The sequence below is a fragment of the Balaenoptera physalus genome, assembly GCF_965194825.1.
Source record: "Balaenoptera physalus genome assembly, chromosome: 8".
Lineage (NCBI taxonomy): Eukaryota > Metazoa > Chordata > Mammalia > Artiodactyla > Balaenopteridae > Balaenoptera > Balaenoptera physalus.
Genome location: NC_138887.1, coordinates 107587924 through 107606321, shown reverse-complemented (window position 1 = coordinate 107606321; position 18398 = coordinate 107587924). Strand labels below are relative to the sequence as shown.

The following is an 18398-nucleotide window of genomic DNA, read 5'->3' as shown; positions in this document are numbered from 1 at the left end:
CCAGAACCCAGGCACTAGTTCCCACCACCAGGAAGCCTACACAACCCACCGAACCAACCTTAGGCACTGGGGGTAGGCACCAAAAACAACGGGAACTATGAACCTGCAGCCTGCAAAAAGGAAACCCAAAACACAGTAAGTTAAGCAAAATGAGAAGACAGAGAAACACACAGCAGATGAAGGAGCAAGGTAAAAACCCACCAGAAGAGGAAATAGGCAGTCTACGTGAAAAAGAATTCAGAGTAATGATAGTAAAGGTGATCCAAAATCTTGGAAATAGAATGGAGAAAATACAAGAAACATTTAACAAGGACCTAGAAGAACTAAAGAGCAAACAAACAGTGATAAACAACACAATAAATGAAATTAAAAATTCTCTAGCAGGAATCAAGACCAGAATAACTGAGGAAGAAGAATGGATAAGTGACCTGTAAGATAAAATAGTGGAAATAACTACTGCAGAGCAGAATAAAGAAAAAAGAATGAAAAGAACTGAGGACAGTCTCAGAGACCTCTGGAACAACATTAAATGCACCAACATTCAAATTATAGGGGTCCCAGAAGAAGAAGAGAAAAAGAAAGGGACTGAGAAAATACTTGAAAAGATTGTAGTTGAAAACTTCCCTAATATAGGAAAGGATATAGTCACTCAAGTCCAGGAAGCACAGAGAGTCCCATACAGGATAAATCCAAGGAGAAACACGCCAAGGCACATATTAATCAAACTATCAAAAATTAAATACAAAGAAATATATTAAAAGCAGCAAGGGAAAAACAACAAATAACATACAAAGGAATCCCCATAGGGTTAACAGCTGATCTTTCAGCAGAAACTCTGCAAGCCAGAAGGGAGTGGCAGGACAAATTTAAAGTGATGAAAAGGAAAAACCTACAACCAAGTTTACTCTACCCAGCAAGGATCTCATTCAGATTCGACAGAGAAAATAAAACTTTTACGGGCAAACAAAATCTAAGAGAATACAGCACCACAAAACCAACTCTACAACAAATGCTAAAGGAACTTCTCTAGGCAGGAAACACAGAGAGGGAAAAGACCTACAATACCAAACCCAAAACAATTAAGAAAATGGTAATAGGAACATACATATCGATAATTACCTTAAATGTAAATGGATTAAATGCTCCCACCAAAAGACACAGACTGGCTGAATGGATACAAAAACAAGATCTGTATATATGCTGCCTACAAGAGACCCATTTCAGACCTAGGGGCACATACAGACTGAAAGTGAGGGGATGGAAAAAGATATTCCATGCAAATGGAAATCAAAAGAAAGCTGGAGTAGCAATTCTCATATCAGACAAAATAGACTTTAAAATAAAGACTATTACAAGAGACAGAGAAGGACACTACATAATGTTCAAGGGATCAATCCAAGAAGAAGACATAACAAATGTAAATATTTATGCACCCAATATAAGAGCACCTCAATATATAAGGCAAATGCTAACAGCTATAAAAGGGGAAATCGACAGTAACACAATCATAGTAGGGGACTTTAACACCCCACTTTTATCAATGGACAGATAATCCAAAATGCAAATAAATAAGGAAACACAAGCTTTCAATGATACATTAAACAAGATGGACTTCATTGATATTTATAGGACATTCCATCCAAAAACAACAGAATACACTTTCTTCTCAAGTGCCCATGGAACATTCCCCAGGATAGATCATATCTTGGGTCACAAATGAAGCCTTGGTAAATTTAAGAAAATGGAAATCGTATCAAGTATCTTTTCCGATAAGAAAAAGACTAGATATAAGACTAGGTATCAATTACAGAAAAGGACTAGATATAAGATGAGATATCAATTACAGGAAAAGACTAGATATAAGACGAGATATCAATTACAGGAAAAAATCTGTAAAAAATACAAACACATGGAGGCTAAACAATACAGTACTTGATAACCAAGAGATCACTGAAGAAATCAAAGAGGAAATCAAAAAATACCTAGAAACAAGTGACAGTGAAAACATGACAACCCAAAATCTATAGGATGCAGCAAAAGCAGTTCTAAGAGGGAAGTTTATAGCAATACAGTCTTACCTCAGGAAAGAAGAAACATCTAAAATAAACAACCTAACCTTACACCTAAAGCAATTAGAGAAAGAAGAACAAAAAAACCCCAAAGTTAGCAGAAGGAAAGAAATCATAAAGATCAGATCAGAAATAAGTGAAAAAGAAATGAAGGAAATGATAGCAAAGATCAATAAAACTAAAAGCTGGTTCTTTGAGAAGATAAACAAAATTGATAAACCATTAGCCAGACTCATCCAGAAAAGAAGGGAGAAGACTCAAATCAATAGAATTAGAAATGAAAAAAGAGAAGTAACAACTAACACTGCAGAAATACAAAGGATAATGAGAGATTACTACAAGCAACTATATGCCAATAAAATGGACAACCTGGAAGAAATGGACAAATTCTTAAGAAAGCACAACCTTCTGAAACTGAACCAGGAAGACATAGAAAATATAAACAGACCAATCACAAGCACTGAAATTGAAACTGTGATTAAAAATCTTCCAACAAACAAAAGCAAAAACCATTTATGATAAAAATCCTCCAGAAAGTAGGCATAGAGGGAACTTACCTCAACATAATAAAGGCCGTATATGACAAACCCACAGCCACCATTGTTCTCAACGGTGAAAAACTGAAATCATTTCCAGTAAGATCAGGAACAAGACAAGGTTGCCCACTCTCACCACTATTATTCAACATAGATTTGGAAGTTTTAGCCACAGCAGTCAGAGGAGAAAAAGAAATAAAAGGAATCCAAATCGGAAAAGAGGAGTTAAAGCTGTCACTGTTTGCAGATGACATGATACTATACATAGAGAATCCTAAAGATACTACCAGAAAACTACTAGAGCTAATCACTGAATTTGGAAAAGTTGCAGGATACAAAATTAATGCACAGAAATCTCTTGCATTCCTATACACTACTGATGAAAAATCTGAAAGAGAAATTAAGGAAACACTCCCATCTACCATTACAACAAAAAGAATAAAATACCTAGGAATAAATCTACCTAAGGAAACAAAAGACCTGTATGCAGAAAACTATAAGACATTGATGAAAGAAATTAAAGAGGTTACAAAGAGATGGAGAAGCAGAAACTAACATACCATGTTCTTGGATTGGAAGAATCAACATTGTGAAAATGATAATACTACCTAAAGCAATCTACAGATTCAATGCAATCCCTATCAAACTACCAATGGCATTTTTCACAGAACAAGAACAAAAAATTTCACAATATGTATGGAAACACAAAAGGCCCCGAATAGCCAAAGCTATCTTGAGAAAGAATAACGGAGTAGGAGGAATCAAGCTCCGTGACTTCAGACTATACCACAAAGGTACAGTAATCAAGACAGTATGGTACTGGCACAGAAATAGAAATATAGATCAATGGAACAGAATATAGAAAGCCCAGAGATAAACCCACTCACATATGGTCACCTTATTTTTGACAAAGGAGGCAAGAGTATACAATGGAGGAAAGACAGCCTCTTCAATAAGTGGTGCTGGGAAAACTGGACAGCTACATGCAAAAGAATGAAATTAGAACACTCCCTAACACCATACATAAAAATAAACTCAAAATGGATGAAAGACTTAAATGTAAGGGCAGACACTATAAAACCCTTAGAGGAAAACATAGGCAGAACACTCTACAATGTAAATCACAACAACATCCTTTTTGACCCACCTCCTAGAGAAATGGAAATAAAAACAAAAATAAACAAATGGGACCTAATGAAACCTAAAAGCTTTTGCACAGCAAAGGAAACTATAAGCAAGATGAAAAGACAACCCTCAGAATGGGAGATAATATTTGCAACTGACAAAGGATTAATCTCCAAAATTTACAAGCAGCTCATGCAGCTCAATGTCAAAAAAACAAAGAACCCAATCCAAAAATGGGCAGAAGACCTAAACACACTTTTCTCCAAAGAAGATATACAGATAGCCAACAAACACATGAAAGAATGCTCAACATCACTAATCATTAGAGAAATGCAAATCAAAACTACAATGAGGTATCACCTCACACCAGTCAGAATGGCCATCATCAAAAAATCTACAAACAATAAATGCTGGAGAGGGTATGGAGAAAAGGGAACCCTCTTGCACTGTTGGTTGAAATATAAATTGATACCGTCACTATGGAGAACAGTATGGAGGTTCCTCAAAAAACTAAAAATAGAACTAGCATATGACCCAGCAATCCCACTACTGGGCATATACCCTGAGAAAACCATGATTCAAAAAATGTCATGTGCCACAATGTTCATTGCAGCTCTATTTACAATAGCTCGGACATGGAAGCAACCTAAGTGTCCATCTACAGATGAATGGATAAAGAAGATGTGGCACATATACACATTGGAATATTACTCAGCCATAAAACGAAAGAAATTGAGTTATTTGTAGTGAGATGGATGGACCTAGAGTCTGTCATACAGAGTGAAGTAAGTCAGAAAGAGAAAAACAAATACCGTATGCTAACACATATATATGGAATCTAAAAAAAAAAAAAAAATAGTTCTGAAGAACCTAGGGGCAGGATAGGAATAAAGATGCAGACGTAGAGAATGGACTTGAGGACACGGGGAGGGGGAAGGGTAAGCTGGGACAAAGTGAGAGAGTGTCATGGACATATATACACTACCAAATGTAAAATAGATAGCTAGTGGGAAGCAGCCACATAGCACAGGGAGATCAGCTCGGTGCTTTGTGTCCACCTAGAGAGGTGGGATAAGGAGGGTGGGAGGGAGACGGAAGAGGGAGGAGATATGGGGATATATTTATATGTATAGCTGATTCACTTTTTTATAAAGCAGAAACTAACACACCATTGTAAAGCAATTATACTCCAATAAATATGTTAAAAAAACAAGTTCATGTGCTAGTTATTAATTAGATTCAGCTTAAATAAACTAATAATACTACTATATACCTACAAAGGTAGTCCATGGAAAATTTTGCTCATGGTTAGATGAAGTGTTGGTTTCAAAAGTGGGAAAATTTTTCAGAAGAGAAGATTTATTTTGAAAGGAAAATTTTACCTGGAAAGAGAGTTTCTTTGTGTTATTTTGGAAAATGATGACTTGCTGTTATGAAATGAACAGAAGAAGCAGATTAGGGTAGTAAGAAATTGTGGATGTTTAGTAGACTAATGGCATAAAATCATCATTAAAAATATTAAGTTCTGCTATGTGCCAAGCATAGAGCCAGTCATAAGATTCAGTCATGAGAAGAAGAACTTTAAAAACAACAAAATACAAATCCTGCCTTTTTGGAGGCTGTCTCTTCTAATGAAACCAGAGAATATCAATGACAACTTCATTCATTGTGTAAAGGAGTTGAATAGAAGGTACATGTTCAAGTCAAAGAGTATGCCCAAGCAAAGATATTAAAAGTCAAATTTAAAAGGCCTCTTAGGACTTGTCTTACTTTTCAAATAAATTAAGAATGCTCTGACTGCTACTGGTAAAACAAATCAAGTTTATGCTCCATTAAGGGTCAGTAAAAGTATCTTGGGTAAGTTCTCGGGTTTTCTTCTTAAGTTTCTTCATGAGCGAGACTGCTGAGGCTTAGAAGATCAACTGGGAAAGAGAAATGGAAAAGAAACAGCTCTGTGATGTCCTTTCTTCCCTCTTCTCATATTTACAGACTCAAAGGAGCGGAAGAGTTGCCCACACTGGATAAACAAACCATTTAAGTCTTTCAACAGCGAGGTGAAAGATTTTTGCTGCCTGAATTACAAAAAATAACCTTGTGAAAAATATAACAATGGGAAATAAAAATAGTTAAATAAAAACCACAAGATGGCTTGATGATGCTCTTTTCTCCCTAAGTTCTGAAATAGGGATTTGATGGGTTAAAGGAAGAAGAAAAAGATAGAATTAAGATATTCAGAGCATGAGTTCTGTGGCTATTATTGAAAAATCCGAGAATTTTAAAACATGGAAATGTAAGATTAAGAAAAATCCAATACAAGAGTAAAATAATATATATAATGAAATGAAAAAAAATTTTCTCTAATGCATAGCTAAAATTTATCTTCAAGGAACAAGAGAAAACATTTACTGATTTAATGAAAATACCAAAGCAAAGCGAATGTAATGGAATGTTATTCAGCCCTAAAAAGAAATGAGCCATCAAGCTAAGAAAAGATATGAAGGAAACTTAAATGTATACTACTAAGTTAAAGAAGCCAATCTGGAGAGGCTACACACTATATGACTCCAACTAAATGACATTCTGGAAAAGGCAAAACTATGGAGACAGTAAAAGGATCAGTGGTTGCCAAAGATTAGGAGGGAGAGAGGTATAAATAGGGGGAACACAGGATTTTTTAGGGCAATGAAACTACTCTTTATGACACAATAATGGTAGATACATATTATTACACATTTGTCAAAACCCTTAGAACATACAATAGCAAGAGTGAATCCTACTGTAAACTAGGAACTTCAGGTAACTATGATGTGTCAATGTCAGTGCATCCATTATAACAAATGTACCTCTCTAGTGCCTGATGTTGATTGTGAGGGAAGCTGTCAGTGTATGGGGGCAGGGGGTATATGGGAATTCACCGTACTTTCTACTCAGTTTTGCTGTGAACCTAAAACTGTTCTTAAAAAACAAAAACAAAAACAAAAAAACCTAGAGCAGCAAGAAAAGTAATCTTTCAATAATTATACAGAGTAATAAAAAATCAGTTTGAATTTTAGATAACTGATCTATTGATATCATTTCATATTCAATTATACTGAAAAATTAAAATAAGAGCACATGGGAGTTTGGGAGAAAAAAATAATTTTTAAAAGTAGTCAAATAGGGGCTTCCCTGGTGGCGCAGTGGTTGAGAGTCTGCCTGCCAATGCAGGGGACACGGGTTCGAGCCCTGGTCTGGGAGGGTCCCACATGCCGCGGAGCGGCTGGGCCCGTGAGCCACAACTACTGAGCTTGCACGTCTGGGGCCTGTGCTCCGCAACAAGAGAGGCCGCGACAATGAGAGGCCCGCGCACCGCGATGAAGAGTGGCCCCCGCTTGCCGCAACTAGAGAAAGCCCTCGCACAGAAACAAAGACCCAACACAGCCATAAATTAATGAATTAATTAATTTTAAAAAAATAAAAATAAAAATTAAAAAAAATAAAATAAAAGTAGTCAAATATTTGCTGCAAGTGGAATGAATAAGTCACACTAATTTAATTAATTGAAGCAAACAGGGATAACGACCTTTAGAAAATCTGACCAGTATATGGCACAGTGATTTCAATGATCTGCAATTCCTAAGTATTAGGGAAATCAGCTAACGGATCTACAGTCACCATCAACTTTTTCTAAAAGTGCATCTCATGCCAAGAGGTGCCAAAATATAGGAATTGGAGCAATACCTATTAAAGGAGAAGAGACCAGGGCTGCCAATTATAGCCTGCACTCTAGATTCAATATCTACTAAAATAATGGGACTAAATCAGAGGGGAAAATATAACAAACCTTGTGCACTGAAAAAGCTGCAGAGAGGCAGGAGCAATTATGTAGCTGACGATTGAGAAACTGAAGAAAGATCCAAGAGGAACGGATCACGGGAACTCACATTGCGATAAAGAAGCTAAAATAAGCTAGTGACCATCAAAGGGGAGACATTTGCCAACCTGTTTCTTCCAGGAAAATGACTCCTGGGATTCAATCTGAACACTTAAGTGATAGAAAGATGTCATTTTATTTTGTTTGAATATGGAAACTTGCTGGAGAATAAATATGACCTCTTTTCTATATCACTCCTTGAAAATAAAAGTAGTGTAAATTTTTAGTAAATTCTTACAGAGATAGAAGCCAAGGAATCTCCTTTTAAATAGGAGAAGTTTAAAGAGGAATGCTAAGGATGTGAATTTCTTGAAGAATGTGTTATGTAACTGTGAGGGAGATTAACAATTATCACTTTAATTAATTAGGGCCCGGTTGTTGCTCCCTTGTGAAAGATAATCCTTGATTAAAAGTGTCAGTATGTAAAAATATTGACTGATATCAAAATGTAAGAGTGTGAAATTTCAATTAATTGTAAAAAATTAGCTTGTATTATCATTTACCAATAGACACTAATGATTCTTGGAGACTTGGGACATACAAACAAATAGTTAGAATTGACAGTGGACATGTAAACAGGAACAGAATTAATCCACTGATGGTTCATCCCTCCGAATAACTAGCTCCTTTGGCCTTTTGTTTTATGTCCTCAATGCAGAGGTTAATGTTAAGTCATAGCAGTTGTTTTGTAGAGGAAGGGAATAGATAGCACAACAGGAAATAGAAGAAGATCAAATAATATTTTAACAACACATAGTGCTTTCATATTCAACAAAAATGTTCCAACATATATACATTTTATACTCATGAAATCAAATTTTATGCCTTAGCAATTCCATACCTGGAAGCCTTATTGAGACTCTTTTCCCCTTTGTGCCTAGAAAGAGCTCCCAGGGGACTATGAAGGAAAAAGCACCTTCAAACTTGAAGCCTATTATCAGACTAAGCCAGGAGGTGAGTGGCCAAGACAGACTCTAAATCTACCTGAGACTGATTCCTCCAATATAAACTCTGTTTTCATGATTCCATTTTCTGAACTCAAAGTGTGATGTGCCTCTATTTCTTTTTCTTCTCTCTTTTTCCTTGGCTTTATCAAAATTAGATGCCAAATAACATAATGGGATATTCCTTTGAAGAAACTGCTTATGGTAGTAAAACAAAACAGAAAAACCCCAGAAAACAAAATTTTAAAACTTATCTTTGACTTTAGATGTGAGACTGATCTGATGCTCAAAGCAATGAACTCACTCTTAGACCTAAACAAGCTATTTAGTGTCCACAGGCAACAACTTCCACGCTTAGAAAGAAAAAACAACCATCTACCACATTGGACTGGCGTGAGGTATAGGAATAGTATATGTAAAGAAATGGCACAGGGCCTAAAATTTGGTAGACACGCAAGAAAGAATGGCTATGATTTCATTGTTTTTAATTGTCATTGGTATTGTCAAAGAAGGGTATCTCATCTAAAATTCTGAAATTTTCCCTAACATGGAAACCTTCAGTCATGAAAAATATCCCATCATGCTCACTTCAAAACAAACACAAAACTGTGACTCCTTGGATGACACCCATCAGCCAGAGACAACAGAAGTTAAACCTACATCATCCACGGCTCTCCCTGCCTTCAGTACTCCCAGCACACAGTATAAAGGGAGAAAATAAGTCTGTAATATTTAGGCTTGCACGTGAAGACATAACTGCCCACACCACTGATAAAATCTGATAGCAAAGTAATTTTGACGATGAAGCAAGAAAACAGCAGGCAGATCTGGGAAACACTGTGGCCTTGGGGCTGCTCTTCATCTTCTCCCTAAAATGAAACCAAATGTTCTGATGCTCTCCAAAGAACACAATTAAGTAGAGTTTTCCTATCATTTCCTATTTTCATGCTGGTTATATGGTGGCAGGGCAGAGGGGGGCACAGAGTATTAGAAAACCTTTATCATGTTCAACAATATGAAATTGTATGAAATTTATGTTCTTCCCTTACCAATCAAATTATTCCATGCTTAGCTTTTATAAAGAGTAGGATAAATTAGCCTTTAGGTAATTCTTTAGCTCCCCATTTCACTCCTTTTAAGAGCTCCTTAGTAGTTAATTAAATAATCAAGAAATAATAGGCTTGTCTTCCTATATTATTTCATCTTGTTTACTGGCTTGGCATAGTTGGTGAGGTAAGGGAAAGCTTCTTTGTTTTACTGAAGTGGAAGACATTTTCGTGACCAAGGGTGAGCAATAACATCAGGAGAAATCATCATCTTTCCTCTTCCTAGAGGAGGTATTCTCTCAGCCTGTTACTGGGGATCATCACAGCGAACCAACATTTTGCAAAAGTAACAGCAAAATGTATCCTTATTAACATTTATGACAATTCCCCCACTCTCCTCCACTAGAACTCCTCCACTAGAGCTGGGAGAGAGGAAGAGGAAGAGGGCCAGGTGCTCGGTCCAGCTAGATTAGTAATGAAAACCTAGACAGAACACCAGATAGGAGAGTACACAGAGGAGCTTTGGAACCATGAAGATATCTTCCCAAGAAGGTATCAGAGAGAAAGAGGAATTATGGACAGGGAAAATGAAACAAGGCATAGAAAAGAAATCAAGTGCTTATTTCTTAAATAGCCAGGACTGATTTAACTCTAAGGACATAAGGTATGCATATGGGACTGTACCCCATCTAAACAAATAGGTATCAGTGTCACATGACATGGAAGAGAAGTATCTTTATCTATGGATGTTCTCCTGAATTGTTACTCATCAACTGTAACTGAAAAATCAGATAGTCTCTGGCCACAACTAAGCTCTCAGTCTCGATGGCCCACACAAGGTGGAAAACTCATTTGATGATACTGGCAGCAACATGGGTTGAACATCTAATCTTCATTCTTCTCCAATGCCCTTTAGATGCCAATTCTTCAATCTGGTATTATTTAAAATGTGGTCCTGTGATTATCCACCTCAGTATCACATGAAGTGCTAAACATACAGATTCCTGTGTCTGAGCCCAAATCTGCTGACTCAAAATCTTTACAAGAAGAATAGAGTATTTCAAGGACTCAACCTGTGAATAAACCTCTTCTAAAAGACTTCTTAGAAGACTTTTAAATAGTGATTCAAATAATTCAGAATCTGGTAATTTAAAACACTATACCTGATGACTATGAATGCTGACTGCTGAAAATGTAGATCCAGTCCTGCCATGAGATCAACATTCAAGGGTGTATAGGGTCCTCAGCTTCAGAAAAAAGAAGTTCTGCTTTACTGAACCCAGTAAACACAGATAACATCAAAATACTGCCCTGCTACCACATGATTTGCTGTTTATTTTCACTGATCTTAAAAACACTGATCTTTAGTTTTGTTTTTGTTGCACATTAGCCATGGTCTGAAAATTTGACTTTAGTATTTGACCTATGGAGATGCCTATAACTTCCTTGATACAATAAAATGGAATGGGGAACTATGCATATTTTTAGGGTTACCTATTATCTATACAAAACATTGTGGAAAAATAAAGCTCCATATTAATAAAGCTCTGTTTCTAACACATTTGAAATGTATATTTCTGTCATTTATACAAATATGGCCTCTGTTCTCATCTTAGATATCATCAGCATCCCTAACAAGTTCCAGTTCGTGCCCCATTACCAGCACCAGGTAAAAATCGTTCAACTTGCTTAGCAGTCTTACAGGTTAACCTTTTTGTAAATAGTTCATCTTAATATCCAAGAAAACAATTCTGCCAATCCCAGAGAGCTCTTTAAAGTGAAAAACCCTAGTTTTCATCTTCCAAGGAACTTGGCTGGGACTATTAAATGCTCCAAATGTCATTATTATTATACTGACTATACATATCAACGTAACAAACACATAATGAATACACAGACTGTGTCATGCAATGTACCTGACTGTGGGAAATTAAATGAGATTATAGGATGTTAAATTTTTAGCAAAATATCTGCCACACCATAGCTTTTCTTACCGATTATTATTCGTTTGGGGGATGACTAGTATAAGTGTGATATTTATCATTGCTTATTAGTATTATACTAATAATAAATTAGATGAAGAGAAGGAGGAAGAAGAGGAGAAGAATAAAGAGAAAAAAGCATATTGACCAATATTTATTTTGCATTTACTCTGGGACAGTCATTACGCTAAGCTGTTTATATGTAATACCTCCTTGTGTAGGGGGAATGGAGAAATGGCTAACATATAGGGCTTGGCATAAAGGCTTTGATCAGTTATGGAAGATCTCATGTGGGTTTGACTTTAGAATTTATCCTAGACAGCTGAGAAATAATAAAGAATTTTTAACAAGAGAATAACATGTTCAGATTTGCATTTTAGAAAGGTTATTCTGGCAGTGTGAGGCATAGATTGCACTAGGGAAAGACTGGAGGTGGGAGACCATAGAAACACAAGGCTCTGGTGGTAGTTCAAGTGAGAGATGCTAAAGATCTAAAAAAGATGTGTGGATGGAGAGGAGGGGATGAATTCCAGACAAGTCTCAGAGATAGGTTTGACTTGATGACACCATTAGATGGTGACAGTAGAACTGGAGTGAGGAAGAAAGAAGACATGTTTAGAGCATATCAACCTCACTTCTAATTTGTGAGTAATAATAATATGCAGATTGGTATTCACACAATAATATAGAGCAAAACTTCTAAGTTTCTCACATAACAAAACAACAAATTATACATACACATTATTATTATCATCATCATTATCACTATTATATATCTTATCCAGCAAGAACAAATGTGGAGAATGGATACATGTATATGTATGGCTGAGTTACTTTGCTGTGCACCTGAAACTATCACAACATTGTTAATTGGCTATACTGCAATATAAAATAAAAAGTTAAAAAAAAACCCCAATGTTCCCATTCTAAAGATAGAACCCTTCCATTTTGAAATTTAAAGACTTAAACATAGAAAACATTCCATTAGCTTCTTCTTCCAGAGATATCTCAATGTCTCCCACAACAAAACTCTTTGTTTCCTATAGAAATATTTTCACAATAATGTTAAACACAGAAGGGTATAAATATCCCCCATTTCCCATAATCTTCTAGAATTCTACACAGCAAACAGCACTTAATATGCACAGGCAATGAATGTTTCCTACTAATCTCTTTTCTTAAAAACATACTAATTCAGAGTCTTTCTTGCTTTTGTCTACCTCAAATTATCATTGAAATTGAAATTCAAACTTTAAAAAAATGTTCTTGCCCTCTCCACAGTAGTGTGCTTCCTGTTACCGAACACCAGAGGGCGCCATTCAGTGACTGCCTGGATTTGGGAGAGGGGGGAAAAACAAAGAAGGAATGGCACTGCTAGTGAAAGAGGCTGATTTTTTAGGGTGTACCCTTATCTACCATGAAACATTACCATGGTAACAGCACCAGTTAAGATGATTGTATATTTAGGTCACAGTATAAAAGAAGGAGCTTGAACATGTGTGCAGAAAAAGGGAAACGAAATAAAGTAAGACAAGAATATATCAAGTGTAGAAGGAGGCAAACCAGCCAGAATGTGCCTCACACTTTGCTAATTGCAGGCTCACAAAGTCACATCATGCCTTTCAAAGCAAAGGTGGATGATCAACTCTAACTAAAATCAGAAGTTGCCATTCAAACCTAGAACCTTAAGCACCAGCAATCTTAATACAAAGAAAGAGGAACTCATTTGGAGAGACAACTAGATGGAAAGCTGGGATGTGTGTATTCTGAGGCAGTCCTTGGTTAGCTGCATCACAATGGGAAAACCTCTTCATTCACTTCAATGCTTAACATGAGTTAAATTGGATAATATCAAAACTCTCTTTCATCCTTTAGCACCAGACAAAAGAAAATCTCAGTGTCGCTATAGGTGAAAATAGCATCAGCCAAAACATCAGGTGATTTCATTGCCCCTGTTTCCCTCTACCAGAGGCAGTCACTGATTAATCAGAACAAGCAGTTTGTGCCAACTAAGAATCTAGTTGGCGATGAATCTTTCTTGCTTAGGGTTGAGGGGACACAACAAGAATATGCAGAGTTGAACTAAAAGAATGGGGAGAACATTGTTGAACTCTGAATACCACAGTTGTGATTTCCCCAAACATAGCGGAAAATGTGCACTACAGCTATTCATCAGCACAGTATAAGACAAAGACTGGAGTCCAACAGGCTTATGTTTGAATCCAGGGGCTGCGCCTTACTAGCTGTGTGATCTCGGGCCATTACCTGACCCCTCTGAATGCTGGTTTCCTCATCTGTAAAATGCGGACAATAACATCTACTTCATAGGATTGTTGCAATGAGAAAATGAGAAAACTGATTCATCTATTCACTCATTCAACAAATATTTAATAAACTCCTAGGACGTGCCAGACACTATCTTAAACAATGGGGATAAAGCCCTGACAGAATAGATGATATAACATATGTGAGGTGCTTAAGACACTTTCAGGGACTTAGAACACACTCTATGAAAACGCATTTCCAAGGAAAACGACCTGCTTCCTTTGTCCCACACAAAACACACACTATCACCGCAACTACTGCCATGTGACCAAGCTGAGCTTTGGGGTATGCAGTCAGTACACTTGCTCTGACACCTTCTAAGGAAAGCAGTCCCAACATCTGCTCGATGAACCAAAGGTAGACAAAATGGGGACAGGTGACAGGGAATGAAAGCCAGGTGGTAACAGTCATGAGGAGGATATACTGACAGTGTTTGATATAGAGGAGTCCACTGAGGAAAACAACACAGGTCTGCATCATAAAATGCCAATCCAACTCAAATATAAGGTTAAATGAAGAAAACCAGGTCCCTCAAGGGAACTGTGTGACAAAATGTTTCTGTCAGTCTCTTGGAGACTGACATTACTCCTACTGAGTAAACTGAAGTAAGATTAAGATAAGAGTGGGGTTTGAGTGGTCATATTTAGACAATTACTCATGGGCATTCTCTCACAGGCATACCGCAAAAACTGACATCGGTGATGGAGGTTATTATAGTGGCTGTTAATGGCATGCCCGCAGATCCTCGCCCTCATTTTCTTCACCCGTTCCCTCTTCAATTCCTTTATTCTATTGCCCCCTCTTCTTCCTCTTTTGCACTTGCTTTAACTTTGTTCCCTGCTGTGGGTCAGAGAGCCATGTGTCTTCTGATCAGCCTGCTGTCCTCCTCCACTGAAGTGGGTGCCATGCCTTCCCTGCCTTCCCTGTGAGCCGGCAGGCTGTGGTCTGCTGTTTTCTTCAAAACTCTGACGCTGCCCTCCCTCTTCCTGTGCCCTGGGCCCCGGGGGCTGGCTACCCTGAAATCAGAATTGTAAAACTGCCACTGAATGTACATCCAAGTGCCTGATGTTGGGGGTTATCTGGGCAAAGAAGGGGATAGGATCATGTTTGGAGCAATGTGGTTTTTAAATGTGAAGATAGCAATCTCTGCCCCCTATGTTGACAGACCGGGGGACTCCTTCCAAAGGGATTTTTATCAATGTTTGACTGCTAGTCTCTTGTACATCCATCCCTGAGGTCAGCTGAGAGCTAAAAACACATTCTGTGGTTCTCTTGAACTTAAACTAGGATAGGGATATTCAAATCGACCTATTTTCTCACTCCATCCCCCCCACCCCCAGACACCCTCAGACACTTACATAAACAAACACACCTTTCTTTTGTAGGAAGACCAAGCATCTGTCAGGAAGCTCACCCTTAAGTTTTGGGTCCATGGACTTTACCCCACTCCCGCCCCATTTCATTCACAGAGTTTTAAAACAGTAAGCTGAGGTGGTTGGAATTTCCATGCCTTTGTAGGGTCAAGTTTTACTTTTCAGTTTTAATTGGCATAATTGTTTAGCCTAGTAAAGCATATAGAGTCAATAGAAGTTGCTTATCCTACTGCCACAACTGGACACATTACTAATAGCAGTAATAACAATAAAAATTCACCTGGCATTAACTTATTACTTCTTGAATCCTTAGCTGCCAAATCCTGCAAAGCTGCAACATTGTTGGCACAAAATTTTTCCATCCATTTTCCAAGAGTCTCAAAAGTGCGCTTTCTGAACTGCAGCCTAATACAGTTCTTACTGTGATCAACTGGTTTACTTCTATGATTATGACCTTGTTGTTATCACCCCGAAGATCACACACACACACCCCTAATTGCAGTTTCTTAAGTGTGTCATCATCCTTATTATTTGCTTATCAAGGAAAATGTACTCTATATATCTCCTTGCTATACATATTGCCAAAAATGCATACATATATACAGACTGCCAACAAAATACAATGGGGGGCCTTTGGGGCACAAGGCCGGGTTGAATAGCTGGAGTTTATGAGCTGCCTCACTTTCAGAGCCCTCTCAAGACCGGTAAACCTGAATGGCCTGGAGCGAAGTGAGGTGCTGGTCCACTCCAGGACCTGGCCATCTGAACTTCCCCAGAGAAAGGCTGCCCCCCCAAGGGTGGGCTCTGCCCGAGGCAATCGCTGAGGGTCTGGGGCGCCGCAGCATCAGGTCCCTTAATGCTCTGCGCAGCCGCAGCCGAGATCGAGCGCTGGGGGCCTTTTCCCTCAGTATCTCCCCCCACCCCACCCTCAACCCAAATTCAAGTTTTTCCCAGGCCTTTCCAATTGCCCCACGGCTTCTCTCTGCAATCTGCGCTGGCTCCCCTCTCCTCTGGCCCAGCCCTCGGAGGAGCCAAGGCCACGGCCATGATCGCGCTATGGAGGTGGCCATTGCTGCAGGCACTCAGGGCGGTCGAGCTGGGGGCTGCGTGACGGAGCGCGGGCGGGTGTGCCGTACAGCATGTAGATGCGTGTTTGTGTCGCTGGCTGCGTGTACTAGGGGACAGGCAAACTACACGAACCCACTGCCACCCAGCGCTAAGAAAAAGAGCACGAAAAGCAGAACAAACCAAAAAAAGAAAAGATGAAAGGGAACTAGAAAGTCAATGCAGGGGATTCCGGAGCTTGAGGACCTGGAGGCGCCGTGCTCTGGATGGGCTCGCCGCGCCTGGGCTGGCCGACTTGGAGCCCTTGGTGGCCTCCGTCACAGACATGCCGTGGCCGTGAACTGACTAAGGACACGGTCGGGCAGCTCGGGTGAGATGTCAGCGGACAGCTCTGCTTGCCTTAAGCGTTTACCTCCATTTCTCTGCTCTCCTCCCGCCTCTCCGTCCCGAGCGACTCCCCAGAGGTATTTCCATACAGGCAACATTGGTCTCAAGGCCTGGGTCTGGTGAGCTCAGCAGACGCTCCTTTGGACGATTTTGTGGCTCAAAGCAGCCTCGAAGACGGCGACGGGCAGGAGGGTAGAGAAAGTGATGGGGGCGCTGGAAGGAGGCTGAGGCAGTGGGTGTGTGCTGCTTTCCGAGTCAGTGATTTCGGGGAATCTTGAATCTTGACCTCTTAAGAGCTCTCCTAGGCATGCAGCCTCCTGCCCCGCGGGGGGCGCCCCAGGGGCGCGGGGCAGAGCGCACAGGTGGAATTTCTGCTCGATCTCCCCTGTTCGGGCTTGGACCGCACCTAGCAGGTTCCAAGAGCTACAAGTTATCTGCGATCACCCGGGTCCTCAGGTGTGGACTGCGAGGGACATTGTGGGTGCAGCTGTTCGCAATCTGTGACCCCGAACCCCGCCGGGGTGGCCCAGAGCCCATTGTGAGGTGGCTGTCGGCAAAGCCCAGGCACGGTCCGGGACCTCGCGGGCTCCGAGCTGAGACCCTGTCCTCAAGTCGAGGCAGACAGCCGACCTCGTGTGCGGGCCGAAATGGGATGGGGTTGCAGAAAGCTTCCTCCTCCTCTGTCTTGGGACCCTCTCCTCATTCTTATTCCCCTGCCCCCTGGCCAAGGTCCTTGGACCGCAGTACCAAGCCTCTCTCCAGCGACTTGGCGCGGGCGCCCAAAGGGCAGTTCAGAAGGCGGAATCAGGGGACCATATGGAGCCAGAGGAGCTGGGCCTCCACCCCAAACGCCTGGGAGACGTGGCCAGACCTCAGGCTGGAAGGAACGTGAGGGGCAGGAGAGGGCGAAGCTCTCCCGTCTTTTCCTTGACAGCCTGTCGGGGAGGAGGAGGGAGTCGGGTGACAGTGGAGGGAATGGCGGGCTGGGAGAGGGAGCGATGCCCCGGCCGGCGCGGCCCCCCGGCTACCTTTGCCACCTTCCTCCGGACTCAGTGACCCGCGGAATCGCATCCTTGTCCCGCGCTCTGCCTCTCTTGCCCCTTCTTTCCAGACCCGCCATCGCTGCCCTCAGTTCTCCAAGCCCCAGAAACCAAAGTTTCCTTTCGAGGATCTGCACTTGTGGAGGAATTCTCCAATTCCCTAACACCTGACCCCTCCGCGCCCACTCCTGGCAATTGGGAGGGACCCCGCGGTGCCAGGGTCCCTGGCGCTGGCAAGCAGAGAGCTGAGCAGTGCGCTGTCCTTACCTGCCGCCGGATTAGCTCCAGGTGCCTTCCCGGGCTGCAATATCCCTGGGGTGGGCTGGCAGGAGCGTGGAGGAGCCCTTCGCGGGTTCGGGGCTCACCGGCCGGGGAGCGAGCTGCGCTGCGCTCAGAGTCCGAGGCCAGGCGCCGGCTTGCTTTCTCCCTTGATCTTGCAAGCGAAAAGGAAAAGATTAGCTGGTGCCGCGACACCCAGAGGGGTGGGGCGGGGGAGGCGGGGAGAGAGCGGACCCGAAAGCTCGGGCCAGAGCTGTGAGGCTCGGGCGCGCGCTAGCAGAGTCGCGCACCCCACACCCGTCCCAGTCGCTTGA

At 40.7% G+C, this 18398-nt stretch overlaps 1 protein-coding gene across 1 annotated transcript in view; it reads right to left on the bottom strand.

Annotated features, from left to right (window-relative positions):
• Positions 1-18398, bottom strand: part of CHRM2 (cholinergic receptor muscarinic 2) — a 400090-nt gene that overhangs the window by 141743 nt on the left and 239949 nt on the right. The window contains exon 4 of the mRNA XM_082473074.1: positions 18073-18238. The gene's annotated coding sequence lies outside the window, so the exon portion shown is untranslated. The remainder of the gene's footprint in view (positions 1-18072; positions 18239-18398) is intronic.